Genomic DNA, 10,590 nt, shown 5'->3' on the forward strand with positions numbered 1-10,590 from the left:
GAGGTGTATATATATATATATCATATACAGGAGGAGGAGGTGTATATATATATATCATATACAGGAGGAGGAGGTGTATATATATCATATACAGGGGGAGGAGGTGTATATATATATATATCATATACAGGAGGAGGAGGTGTATATATATATCATATACAGGAGGAGGAGGTGTATATATATATATCATATACAGGGGGAGGAGGTGTATATATATATATATATCATATACAGGAGGAGGAGGTGTATATATATATATCATATACAGGGGGAGGAGGTGTATATATATATATCATATACAGGGGGAGGAGGTGTATATATATATCATATACAGGAGGAGGAGGTGTATATATATATATATATCATATACAGGAGGAGGAGGTGTGTATATATATATCATATACAGGGGAGGAGGTGTATATATATATATCATATACAGGGGGAGGAGGTGTATATATATATATCATATACAGGGGGAGGAGGTGTATATATATATATATCATATACAGGGGGAGGAGGTGTATATATATATCATATACAGGAGGAGGAGGTGTATATATATATATATATATCATATACAGGGGGAGGAGGTGTATATATATATCATATACAGGGGGAGGAGGTGTATATATATATATATATATATTGTTATGCACACGCCCGGGCTAAGCGGCGTGTGCGTGTGATTGATAGTGATTCCACTGGACCGTGCCGGAGAGTGAATGCCTGGAGGGGCGTGACTAAGTATTCACCCGATCCGACCAGGGTCGCACGACGGCATACGACGCCAGTGCACCAAGGAGGAACCGAGCAGAGGGACCAGGTGCTACTCCAGGACAGACCCCGGACACGGCTGTTGACCCACACAGGGAAATACAGGAACAGGCTGGTACACAGACTGGAGGGTATAGGCAGGCACGACTGGAATGCAGGCAGGCGGGTATGCAGGCAGGGGGGTAAAGGCAAGCACAGCTAGAGTGCAGACAGGGAGGCACTAGCAGGTAGGAACACAGGCGGGATAGGACCCAGTACACACCGGGACTCAGGAACAATACAGGCAGAGGGTTACAGGCAAGCACAGCTAGAGTGCAGACAAGGCTGAGCAGGGAGGACAGGGCTCTGTTCACACGGAACAGACAGGAAGGGAAAGACAGAGCCAGATACTCACACAGTACTTGCAGAGACAACAAGCAGGAGTTAGGTACGAGTTCAGACTCTGCAGAAAAAGGAAGGGAACGGACATAGAGGCAAAACAGGTAAAGGACAGGAGAGAGTTCAGACTGGAACTGAGTGTACGGAGGAGACCGACACTGCAGAGGGATACAGGAGCGGGTCTGGGAATACGGCCCCCAGAGAGGCGGAACGAACAGGCAAGGAGCGTGTTCAGACAGGACAGACCAGACACAGGAGCGGGTCTAGGAAATCGGCCACTAGAAGGCGAGAGGAACAGGCTAGGAGCGTGTTCAGACAGGACAGACAAGAGAACGCAGAAAGGAGTCAGTTCAGACACGGGAGCTGATACCGCAAAGCAGGAGACATACAGGACTCAGTTCAGACACGGGAGCTGATACCGCAAAGCAGGAGACATACAGGACTCAGTTCAGACACGGGAGCTGATACCGCAAAGCAGGAGAAATACAGGACTCAGTTCAGACACGGGAACTGATACAAAAAGCAGGAGACAAGAGACGGGACCTGGCACCTTCAGAGTGCAAGCACACACTGAAGGAAAACACTATGCTCAGGCAGGGATAGAAGGGAGCTGCTGAGCTATATACCAAGTGACAGACAGCAATAGGCTGAGGACGCACAAGGGGTGTGACCCACAGCAGGTACAAAAGGCAGGAAGTGATCGGGCGCCGCCCTTAAGCAGCAGAAACAGACACAAACAGACAGCATGGAGGGAAGCCAGAGAGACATTCTGGACAGGAGATCAAGTGCGCCCTCTTGCACAGTGGGAGATGGACCACCATGCAAGGACGCCGCCAGGTATGTTACAGTACCTCCCCCCTTACGCCCCCTCTTCTTCAGGCCTGCCAGAATCTTCCGCAGGGAATTCGAGGGCCAGTCGTTCACTGGGTTGGAGGGGGACAGAGACTTAAGGGTAATCTCTGCTTCGAGGTACATCTTGTCAAGCTCACAGGAAGAAATAGACGGGTTATCAGGTACATAATGAGGAAAAGTCACTGTCTCTTTGTTATCTGGTGGTATCCCGGAGGATTCAGGAAACAACTGGAGGTCCTCCGCCGGGTCAGAAGAGTGCAGAGGCTCAGAGAAAACAACTGCTTCAGAGTACACTAGGTCGGACTCACTGGAGGAAGCAGGCGAGGTATCGGGTACCGAGTATAGGAAAGTCTCTGTCCATTCACCACCAGGTGGCACCCCGAAGGGTTCTGGAGACAGCTGGCGGTCCTCCGCCTGGTCAGAGGGGTGTAGAGACTCACGGGTAACCTCTGCTTCAGAGTACACTAGGTCGGACTCACTGGAGGAAGCAGGCGAGGTATCGGGTACCGAGTATAGGAAAGTCTCTGTCCATTCACCACCAGGTGGCACCCCGAAGGGTTCTGGAGACAGCTGGCGGTCCTCCGCCTGGTCAGAGGGGTGTAGAGACTCACGGGTAACCTCTGCTTCAGAGTACACTAGGTCGGACTCACTGGACGAAGCAAGCGAGGTATCAGATCCAGGATATAGGAAAGTCTCTGTCCATTCACCACCAGGTGGCACCCCGAAGGATTCTGAACACAACTGGAGGTCCTCCGCCTGGTCGGAGGGGTGTAGAGACTCAGGAGTAACCTCTGCTTCGGAGTACACTAAGTTGGACTCACTGGACGAAGCGAGCGAGGTATCAGGTACAGAGTATAGGAGAGTCTCTGTCCTTTCGCTACCAGGTAGCACCCCGAAGGGTTCAGGAGACAACTGGAGATCCTCCGCCTGGTCGGAGGGGTGTAGAGACTCGGAGGTAACTACCACTTTGGGGTACCCATTGTCAGGCTCACAGGACGAAGCGGACAAAGTATTGAGTACCGGGTGTAGAGAAGTCTCTCTCCATTTGTCATCGAGTGGTATCCCGGAGGGTTCAGGAGGCAACAGGGGATCCTCCGCCAGGTAGTAGAGGTGCACAGACTCTGAGGTAACCACAGCTTTGGAGCATCCTTGGACATGCACACCGGTTAAAGAGAAAGAAGCATCTGATGCCGGGTGCAGGAAGTTCTCCTGTGTGGAGTCTGGATGGGCAGAAGTCTCTTCGGCCAGGAGAACTGGTGCACTACCCACGCACATTACCCATTGGGGTTTCTCCGGGATACAGGGAGATGAAGCTTCAGTAGGGACCTCAAGGTTGGGGTGAGGAGGTCTCAGGGAGGACAGACCCTGGCGTGACGGCTTGCCTCTAAGTCTAGCACGTCTGGACTGCCTCTTGAGGTTGAGAGAAGTATTCCGGAAAGCGTAGTCACCCTGTGAGGATTCTGGGTGGGCAGTAGTCTCATTGGGCTGGAGGACTATTGCGCTACCCACACACATTACCCGTCGGGGCTGCTCCGGGATATTGGGAAGTGAAGCTTCAGCAGGGGCTTCAGAGTTAGGGTCCTCGAAGACCATACGAAAGGCCACCAGGAAGGCCTGCAGGTCAAGGATGACAGGATCCCATGCTTCCCATAGGGGGGTGACCCATTTCAAGGCATCACCCGCTAGGTAGTCAATCATAAAGGCCACTTTAGCCCAATCGGAAGGAAAATAGAGAGGGTAGGCCTTAAAGTGTAGCATGCATTGCTCCACAAATGCACGACACTGTCTTGGATCCCCATAGTAACGTGGCGGATCCGCAGGAACGAGGGCTGATAGATCCATCTGGACGGGTGCGTAATTCGCCTGGAACTCAGCTAAAGGGGGAAAAAAAAATTTATTTATTTTATTTTAATGCATGTATTCGCTGGAAAAACTTCTCAAAGAGCGAAGGCCGTGGGGCTCAACGGGAACCATGGCCTGAGCATGCTGTTATGCACACGCCCGGGCTAAGCGGCGTGTGCGTGTGATTGATAGTGATTCCACTGGACCGTGCCGGAGAGTGAATGCCTGGAGGGGCGTGACTAAGTATTCACCCGATCCGACCAGGGTCGCACGACGGCATACGACGCCAGTGCACCAAGGAGGAACCGAGCAGAGGGACCAGGTGCTACTCCAGGACAGACCCCGGACACGGCTGTTGACCCACACAGGGAAATACAGGAACAGGCTGGTAAACAGACTGGAGGGTATAGGCAGGCACGACTGGAATGCAGGCAGGCGGGTATGCAGGCAGGGGGGTAAAGGCAAGCACAGCTAGAGTGCAGACAGGGAGGCACTAGCAGGTAGGAACACAGGCGGGATAGGACCCAGTACACACCGGGACTCAGGAACAATACAGGCAGAGGGTTACAGGCAAGCACAGCTAGAGTGCAGACAAGGCTGAGCAGGGAGGACAGGGCTCTGTTCACACGGAACAGACAGGAAGGGAAAGACAGAGCCAGATACTCACACAGTACTTGCAGAGACAACAAGCAGGAGTTAGGTACGAGTTCAGACTCTGCAGAAAAAGGAAGGGAACGGACATAGAGGCAAAACAGGTAAAGGACAGGAGAGAGTTCAGACTGGAACTGAGTGTACGGAGGAGACCGACACTGCAGAGGGATACAGGAGCGGGTCTGGGAATACGGCCCCCAGAGAGGCGGAACGAACAGGCAAGGAGCGTGTTCAGACAGGACAGACCAGACACAGGAGCGGGTCTAGGAAATCGGCCACTAGAAGGCGAGAGGAACAGGCTAGGAGCGTGTTCAGACAGGACAGACAAGAGAACACAGAAAGGAGTCAGTTCAGACACGGGAGCTGATACCGCAAAGCAGGAGACATACAGGACTCAGTTCAGACACGGGAGCTGATACCGCAAAGCAGGAGACATACAGGACTCAGTTCAGACACGGGAGCTGATACCGCAAAGCAGGAGAAATACAGGACTCAGTTCAGACACGGGAACTGATACAAAAAGCAGGAGACAAGAGACGGGACCTGGCACCTTCAGAGTGCAAGCACACACTGAAGGAAAACACTATGCTCAGGCAGGGATAGAAGGGAGCTGCTGAGCTATATACCAAGTGACAGACAGCAATAGGCTGAGGACGCACAAGGGGTGTGACCCACAGCAGGTACAAAAGGCAGGAAGTGATCGGGCGCCGCCCTTAAGCAGCAGAAACAGACACAAACAGACAGCATGGAGGGAAGCCAGAGAGACATTCTGGACAGGAGATCAAGTGCGCCCTCTTGCACAGTGGGAGATGGACCACCATGCAAGGACGCCGCCAGGTATGTTATATATATCATATACAGGGGGAGGAGGTGTATATATATATATATCATATACAGGGGGAGGAGGTGTATATATATATATATATCATATACAGGAGGAGGAGGTGTATATATATATCATATACAGGGGGAGGAGGTGTATATATATATATATATCATATACAGGAGGAGGAGGTGTGTATATATATATCATATACAGGAGGAGGAGGTGTATATATTATATATATCATATACAGGAGGAGGAGGTGTATATATATATATATATCATATACAGGAGGAGGAGGTGTATATATATATCATATACAGGGGGAGGAGGTGTATATATATATATATATATATATATATCATATACAGGAGGAGGAGGTGTGTATATATATATCATATACAGGAGGAGGAGGTGTATATATATATATCATATACAGGGGGAGGAGGTGTATATATATATATCATATACAGGGGGAGGAGGTGTGTATATATATATATCATATACAGGGGTAGGAGGTGTATATATATATATATCATATACAGGGGGAGGAGGTGTATATATATATATCATATACAGGGGGAGGAGGTGTATATATATATATCATATACAGGAGGAGGAGGTGTATATATATATATCATATACAGGAGGAGGAGGTGTATATATATATATATCATATACAGGAGGAGGAGGTGTATATATTATATATATCATGTACAGGGGGAGGAGGTGTATATATATCATATACAGGAGGAGGAGGTGTATATATATATATATATATCATATACAGGAGGAGGAGGTGTATATATATATCATATACAGGAGGAGGAGGTGTATATATATATATCATATACAGGAGGAGAAGGTGTATATATATATATCATATACAGGAGGAGGAGGTGTATATATTATATATATCATGTACAGGGGGAGGAGGTGTATATATATCATATACAGGAGGAGGAGGTGTATATATATATATATATATCATATACGGGGGGAGGAGGTGTATATATATATATCATATACAGGAGGAGTTGTATATATATATATCATATACAGGAGGAGGAGGTGTATATATATATCATATACAGGAGGAGGAGGTGTATATATTATATATATCATATACAGGAGGAGGAGGTGTATATATATATATATCATATACAGGAGGAGGAGGTGTATATATATATATATATATCATATACAGGAGGAGGAGGTGTATATATATATATCATATACAGGGGGAGGAGGTATATATATATATATATATCATATACAGGAGGAGGAGGTGTATATATATATATATCATATACAGGGGGAGGAGGTGTATATATATATATCATATACAGGGGGAGGAGGTGTATATATATATCATATACAGGAGGAGGAGGTGTATATATATATATATATCATATACAGGGGGAGGAGGTGTATATATATATATATCATATACAGGGGGAGGAGGTGTATATATATATATCATATACAGGGGGAGGAGGTGTATATATATATCATATACAGGAGGAGGAGGTGTATATATATATATCATATACAGGGGGAGGAGGTGTATATATATATATCATATACAGGGGGAGGAGGTGTATATATATATATCATATACAGGAGGAGGTGTATATATTATATATATCATGTACAGGGGGAGGAGGTGTATATATATCATATACAGGAGGAGGAGGTGTATATATATATATATATATCATATACAGGGGGAGGAGGTGTATATATATATATCATATACAGGAGGAGTTGTATATATATATATCATATACAGGAGGAGGAGGTGTATATATATATCATATACAGGAGGAGGAGGTGTATATATTATATATATCATATACAGGAGGAGGATGTGTATATATTATATATATCATATACAGGAGGAGGAGGTGTATATATATCATATACAGGAGGAGGAGGTGTATATATATATATATATCATATACAGGAGGAGGAGGTGTATATATATATATCATATACAGGGGGAGGAGGTGTATATATATATATATATCATATACAGGAGGAGGAGGTGTATATATATATATATCATATACAGGGGGAGGAGGTGTATATATATATATATATATCATATACAGGGGAGGAGGTGTATATATATATATTTATATCATATACAGGGGGAGGAGGTGTATATATATATCATATACAGGAGGAGGAGGTGTATATATATATATATATCATATACAGGGGGAGGAGGTGTATATATATATATATCATATACAGGGGGAGGAGGTGTATATATATATATCATATACAGGGGGAGGAGGTGTATATATATATCATATACAGGAGGAGGAGGTGTATATATATATATCATATACAGGGGGAGGAGGTGTATATATATATATCATATACAGGGGGAGGAGGTGTATATATATATATCATATACAGGAGGAGGTGTATATATTATATATATCATATACAGGAGGAGGAGGTGTATATATTATATATATCATATACAGGAGGAGGAGGTGTATATATTATATATATCATATACAGGAGGAGGAGGTGTATATATTATATATATCAAATACAGGAGGAGGAGGTGTATATATATATATCATATACAGGGGGAGGAGGTGTATATATATATATATATATCATATACAGGAGGAGGAGGTGTATATATTATATATATCATATACAGGAGGAGGAGGTGTATATATATATATATCATATACAGGAGGAGGAGGTGTTTATATATTTATATCATATACAGGGGGAGGAGGTGTATATATATATATATCATATACATGAGGAGGAGGTGTGTATATATATATATCATATACAGGAGGAGGAGGTGTATATATATTTATATCATATACATTAGGAGGAGGTGTATATATATATATATATCATATACAGGGGGAGGAGGTGTATATATATATATATATCATATACAGGGGGAGGAGGTGTATATATATATCATATACAGGAGGAGGAGGTGTATATATATCATATACAGGGGGAGGAGGTGTATATATATATATATATATATATCATATACAGGAGGAGGAGGTGTATATATTATATATATCATATACAGGAGGAGGAGGAGTATATATATTTATATCATATACAGGGGGAGGAGGTGTATATATATATATCATATACAGGAGGAGGAGGTGTGTATATATATATCATATACAGGGGGAGGAGGTGTATGTATATTTATATCATATACAGGAGGAGGAGGTGTATATATATATATATATATATATCATATACAGGGGGAGGAGGTGTATATATATATCATATACAGGGGGAGGAGGTGTATATATATATATATATATCATATACAGGAGGAGGAGGTGTATATATATATATCATATACAGGAGGAGGTGTATATATATATATATATCATATACAGGGGGAGGAGGTGTATATATATATATATATATCATATACAGGGGGAGGAAGTGTATATATATATATATATATATATATATATATATCATACACAGGGGGAGGAGGTGTATATATATATCATATACAGGGGGAGAAGGTATATATATATATCATATACAGGGGGAGGAGGTGTATATATATATATATATCATATACAGGGGGAGGAAGTGTATATATATATATATATATCATACACAGGGGGAGGAGGTGTATATATATATCATATACATGAGGAGGAGGTGTATGTATATTTATATCATATACAGGAGGAGGAGGTGTATATATATATCATATACAGATGGAGGAGGTGTATATATATTTATATCATATACAGGAGGAGGAGGTGTATATATATATATCATATACAGGAGGAGGAGGTGTATATATATATATATCATATACAGGGGGAGGAGGTGTATATATATTTATATCATATACAGGAGGAGGAGGTGTATATATATATATCATATACAGGGGGAGGAGGTGTATATATATATATCATATACAGGAGGAGGAGGTGTATATATATTTATATCATATACAGGAGGAGGAGGTGTATATGACGCGCCCCTGGGCCTGTGTCGCGCTGCGTTGCGCACGCGGGAGCTTACCCGGAGCCGGATCTGTTGAGGGTTGTAGTCTCGTGGCGGTGACCCGGTCCGTGCCCAGGGAGTCAAACTGATCGGCGATGTATCAGCGGTAGATGTTGGACGACTACGCCACCCGTTGAGTACAGCTAAGGAGCTGCTGCTGCAGGGCAGACCGCTGAGGCCGGTGGTAGGATTGTGCAGCGTGATAGTATAACCCCCAACGGGAGGGGTATGGCCTCAGGGCAGCCGACGTGGATGATGGGGGTAGCAGGAACCACTCGGAGACGGTACGGTGTAGTTCAGGGTCTTTACTGGTGACAAAGATAGACCCTCCCGGAGTACTGGCTAGCGATTGGGGCCTGGTCAGTCCTTGAGCAGATGGGATCTTCCCTGGCCAGGCGGAGTTGTAGGCCTCCCAAACTAACTGTACTCTTCTGGCTACCTTGCTAGAGGCGGGTATAAGTAGCCCACGTCCCTCAGTGTACCGTGTGGTGCTCACCCGTATGGCCGGTGACTCGGGGCCTTCTAGTAGCTTCCGCTCCACGACGGCGGTGCTGGTCCCATGCGTGTGACCGTGCCTTCGGGTTTCTTGGCCAGAGGACCTGGAATCCCCTGCCTGACGGATTCTGCTGCTGGGTAGGAGTTAGTCCCCACAGCCTCGGACTCCGGGTCCGGTAAGAAATCTTCTCAGTCAGGGCGAGCTCTGCAGCTGCCAGCCCCTGACTCCTTGTAACACTGCTCCCACAGAGCTCCTGATGTTCTGTTCCTATATTTGCTTCTTTTCTCTGTCTCTACTTCTTCTCTACTCACTAACCCTGCCTCAGCCCCAGTTTTATATAGGGGAAGTTCTTCCCCTCCCAGGACTGTGCAGGAGGTGTGGCATGCATAGGATTCCTGACCAAGAGACCTCCCACCTGCTCTCAGACGTAATATCTCTATCACTGTGGCAACCAGACCCCTGGGGTGTCACATTCCCCCCTAGTGAAATTTAGTACTCCGGGACTAAACATATTTTAGAAAAACATAACAAGATATAACAATAACAATACAATAAAGAAACACATAAAAGTGGTCACGGCATGTCCGTAACCGGGTGCAGTCTTTGAAGAAAGCAAGGTGTCCATTTCACCAAAACAGGGAGACGTAACCAGGTAGGGGTCTGTCCTGCCCCGAGTCCTTAACAGTCTTTAGTCCGTCCTGGGTTACGCTCCAACTATGTACACAGGATTCCCGGT

This window comes from Phyllobates terribilis, unplaced genomic scaffold (genome assembly GCF_046119375.1).
Source record: "Phyllobates terribilis strain yellow unplaced genomic scaffold, ASM4611937v1 Scaffold_1403__1_contigs__length_296816, whole genome shotgun sequence".
In the NCBI taxonomy this organism is placed as follows: Eukaryota; Metazoa; Chordata; class Amphibia; order Anura; family Dendrobatidae; genus Phyllobates; species Phyllobates terribilis.